Genomic DNA, 5,207 nt, shown 5'->3' with positions numbered 1-5,207 from the left:
AAATGTGGAGGTTTTCGGCTTGAACAGGCTGACGACGGCGGCTGAGAGCGCTGAGTGACGTCTCGCACCGTGGGAAGTCCTTAAAGCGACAGAATCACCTCAAAATCTCTCATCAGCCGTTAAAATTTTCACTGAAAACCAGCTTAATTTTTCGAACCATGTCCATTCGATGTGTCTCACAGGTTTAGAAAAAATTTGATCAACAACGCGCCAGTCTCTCAGCAATTCTCAGACAAGGAATTCCGAGGGGCTGGACGACTCCCACAAGGAGTGCTCACAGGCGAATGACGTCACCGACAGGCGTGGAAAAACTCACGCATGCGCACGAGGGTTCAAGTATGTCTGACGTAAAAACATATGAATGAAATCCATATAGTTTTTGAAAAAAATAAAAAGGACCATTACTTTATTGACAGCCCTCGTATGTTCCAGTTTTCACCGAATTAAATATTCGTTCCATTGAAAGAATGTAAAAACATTCATTTGTATGATTGATTATCCAGCCTTCAGCTGTAATGTAAAAATAATAAAGTCTATTAAACCAATTATTTGCGGGGTCACCACAGCAAATACATATGGATCCATTATGGCACAGGGTTTATGCCAGCTTGTGGTCTTGAGTGAGGACTTTATGTTTGCAGGCCAGTGTACTTAGTGCTTCCACCACTGGGCTCCATAATTATAAAATGACAATAATAGATAATAATATTAATAGACAACAATGGTGAAACCCTCACCTGCAAAGCATTTTCTTAAGGAAATATAGCTTCCAATACTGTAATTTAGTCAAAAATATTTACTATTGTAAGACTTGAACTATATTTAAAATATGCCTGCTGCACCTACAACTCAGCAGAGGATCTACACAAAGAAATCTTCCTTTAAACGGAGAAAGCCTGTTCTGTGACACCTTAACCTACTTGCTTGCAAGCTGAAGGTTGCAGTGATGTTTATATTCATCTCAACTTTGGAGAATAATAAAAAAGGTTGAGGGAGGTAAAAATAAATTTTAAAAAAAGAAACCCAGCCTAACCCCAGGAGTGAGCTCTGACCTAAATTCAGCTCTCTGCCAGCAGCAGGAAGCCTCAGTCTCTGCAGTGCTTCTGTTTCGGTACTTTCGGCCCCTTTAACGCCGCACAAACGTTTAAGTGACCTAAATTCATCGAGTCCCAGCCAATCTCTGGCCATATTTTGTCTTTTAGCAAACAAAATCCGCAACAAGAAAGAAAACGTGACAGGGAGGAGGAGAACACGGGAGAGTCACGCTGAGCCCCGCCTCTTTCGCACGTGCCAGCTCTCCCTCACAAAGATCGTTTCTTGAGGATGAGGAGTCACGCAGTCCAACGCACGTTTCACATTTCCGGTTTGTCAATGTTGCCGTTAGGACCATCAGGAACCTCAAACTGGAGGATGCTGTTTTATTGTGGGTTTTTTTTTCACTCAGTTCAATTTATTTATATCACAACATAAATCGCCCCAAGCTGCTTCTTCTAAAGGGTAAGGTCTAATCTCACCAACCATTCACTGCGATATATATTTGTTGTGTTAGAAACACCAATACATACACACACACATATATGTGGGTGATTCTTAGACTGCGGGCACTTATTATGTCCTTTGATCATATTGTATGAAAAACAGAAAAAAGGGGAAATTTCACACTTTTATAGTTATCTTTACAATGAACGTGTGTTAAGAAATTTGTTCTAGTAGTCTATGATGACTTTTTCACCTTTTTTCAGTATCATTATATGCAAATATTGCCGTTTTGTGCTTGTCCCACACCCAGACTTTTGATCTTCAATGATAAAAATGAATGGTAAAGAAACGTTTTTCTAATGTTTTAAAATATCTCTGAATAAAATATCAGTAAAATAATCAAAACATAATTGGGGTATTCAATGTCAGACAACTGTTGTGATTTTTTAAAAAAATGTAGTTGACCCACACTATTGCCGTAATTTCCACCACAACACTGTAATGTCCCTTTAAACAGTTTATATGAAAGATTGTTTGGGTAGTTTCTATGGAGACAAACAGTGACATCAGAGCACATGTATGAGGTCTATTAGAAAAATATCCGACCTTATTATTTTTTTCAAAAACCATGTGGATTTGAATCACGTGTGATTACATCAGACATGCTTGAACCCTTGTGGGCATGCGAGAGTTTTTCACACCTGTCGGTTACGTCATTCGCCTGTGGGCAGTCTTTGAGTGAGGAGTGGCCCACCCTCTCGTCGATTTTTTCATTGTTTAGGAATGGCTCAGAGACTGCTGCTTTGTTTGATCAAAATTTTTTCAAAACTGTAAGGCACAACTGAGTGGACACCATTCGATAAATTCAGCTGGTTTTCGGTAAAAAATTTTAACGGCTGATGATAGATTTTGGTCTGGTAGTGTCGCCATAAGGACGGCCCACAGTGCCTGACGGCGATCTGCGCTTCGAGGCGGCAGCGTCTCGCCATTTCAAGTTGAAAACTTCCACATTTCAGGCTCTGTTGATCCAGGAAGTCGTCAGAGAACAGAGAACTTTCAGAACTTTTTATTCGGACATTCCATTGTTAATGGACATTTTGTAATGAAAGAACGTGTGGGCAGAGTCGCATGTCGGGCCGCACCCGACCGCGGGGGGTCGCGACAGGAAAAACACCTCCGTTGTAAACCTTAACGGGCAAGTTGGAACATGCCCAAGCTGTTAAACAATTTCTCAGTTACTCACTTTTTGAAAGCCATCAAAAGCCACCTGAATTTTACAAATGGTTTTCAACACGGAGGTGTTTTTCCTGTCGCAGCGCACACAGATTCGCCGAGTCGTTTCCGGCGAATTTGCGCGCACGTCTTTCATTAAAAAATGTCCTTAAACAGTGGAATGTCCGCATAAAGTCCTCATGCCGGCCTCTTCTGAATCTTCTCAGTTCTCTCACGACGTCCTGGGTGAATTAAGCCTTAAATTAGGATGTTTTCAGGTCGAAACAGGCCGACAACGGCGCCTGGAAGCGCTGCGCGACTTCCCGCTCCGTGGCAAGTCCTTACACCAACAGAAACACCCCATAATCGCTCATCAGCCGTTAAACTTTTCACCGAAAACCAGCTTAATTTCTCGAATAGTGTCCACTCGGATATTCCTCACAGGTCCAGAAAAAATTTTGATAAAGCAACGCGCGCCGTCTCGAGCAGCGTGTGAAACAAAGGAATTCAGCCGAGAGGGCGGGACCACATCTCACTCAAGGCCTGCCGACAGGGAAATGACGTCACCGACACGCGTGAAAAAACTCACGCATGCGCACGAGGGTTCAAGCATGATTGTGTAATCGCACGTCATTCAAATCCATATAGTTAAAAAAAAAAGTGTCGGTTTCTTATCTAATAGACCTTGTATATAGCGCCAAATCACAACAAACAGTTGCCCCAAGGCACTTTATATTGTAAGGCAACGGTGTGGTGGAAATTACATTTACAAGGCCAATAGTGCCTGTAGTTAAAGAATCACCCATGTATAATGGAACAATTCATGACAACCATGAAACAATGTTGTTCAGCACAGTCATGCATACATTTATATTACCTGTTTTCCTTCCTTTGAAGCAACCTTCCTAAATAAAAAAAAAAAAAAAAAAAAAAAAAAAGAGGCCATGTTTTTGCTGGTCAAATGGTGAAATCTTAAATCTTTAAGATCTTATTTCTGTATAAATCTAATATTTTTCTAATATATTATGTAAAGATTAGCAAGGAGTAAACACTCACAAATCTAAAAATGCTGTTTATGAGACCAGATAACACCTCTGAAGTGATTTACAGGACATCTTACAGATGTCAGTATGAATGCCCTGTTGATGTGCATCACACAAGGTCAAAGGTTATTCTGGTAATTTTAAAACCGCACACATGCGCACATTCTAACACAGACAGTGTTAGAAAAAAATAAAATATCGTTATGGAACCCCACCCCCAAAAAGCAAGTATGTCCTCTTCTTAAAAATGAGGTGTAATTTTGCAACACGTTTCAAAAATAAACTGACATTGTACCACTTGGATTTCAGTAGAAACTAAATTTTGTGAGTTTAGTGAAATCTGAAAGGTGGTATAGCTTTAATAAAGACAGCAGCACTGTGACGTCACATATGAAGTGTTGCTTTCTGTGTTTTATTACACACTGAATCCATTCGGACCACAATTACATTTATTTCAAAAACAAAAGAAAAAACTGAGCTTGACATCTTTTAAAAAAATGTATATATCAAACAACACCTGTGAAAATCTAATGTATTTTCCATAACTTGCATAATTGTTTTACATATCTGCCCTGCTAATTATTAATTATTTAGGTAAAAAAAAAACAATTAATAATCCTGAGCAGTGACACGTGCACCATGCATCTCTGTAGACTAGAGCTACCCATTATACAGTCTTTGCCCAGTTCCCCAACATAACTGTGGCTGTTTGGATTGCGTTAGGAGTGAGACCTCTCGCTCTCTTCTCCTCCTCCCGCTTTATCTCAGAGCACAGACGGCTCATTAGCATAAAATGTGTGTCAGTAGGGCAGCGCACGCTCACATGCCATGCGCACATGCAGCAGAGCTTTTTAACCGAGCATTCCAAAATCGAACGAGCCTAATGTGCCGTCCACACGCGGGGCTCTCCGCCAATAAGAAAGTGCAAAATAATTTGGAGAAAAAAAAATAACGTGGGCGTGAGGGAGGAGCGCGCACGGGACGGGGGAGGAGGGGGTGTTTTCAGAGAGCGTGACAGAGAGAGAGCTGATAAAAATCAACAAACAGGCGGAGGGGGGAGGGACAAGAGAAAAAAAACCCTGGTCACATTTCTCAGGCACCTGGAAACGTGTTGGTTATTTTGGGACGCGTGTTGCTTATTGATGAGTGGGGAGTGTTTAAACTACTTCCACACTGGCCATGTTTTGATGGTGATTGTGTGATCAGGAGAAGCCCGACAGTCATCACACAGTCTGACGCCGCCGACAAACCTGCACTTTTTACGCGCCTTTAATCGCGTGGATTGACCCAAAAAAAAAAAAATCAACTTTTATTTTTCAGCAGTCTTTTCTATTTCTTGACACTTATGTGCAGTCTTTGGAATATACTCTGATTCTGTCCGTCTCTCAGCGGAACTCCTCAGTGACGCGCACAGGCAGACGATCCAGGACAGAAAGACTCCAAATTACGCACGAAAGAACGTTTACCGACACC

Source organism: Thalassophryne amazonica, chromosome 3, assembly GCF_902500255.1.
Source record: "Thalassophryne amazonica chromosome 3, fThaAma1.1, whole genome shotgun sequence".
Lineage (NCBI taxonomy): Eukaryota > Metazoa > Chordata > Actinopteri > Batrachoidiformes > Batrachoididae > Thalassophryne > Thalassophryne amazonica.
Note: the sequence above shows the minus strand (reverse complement) of the source record.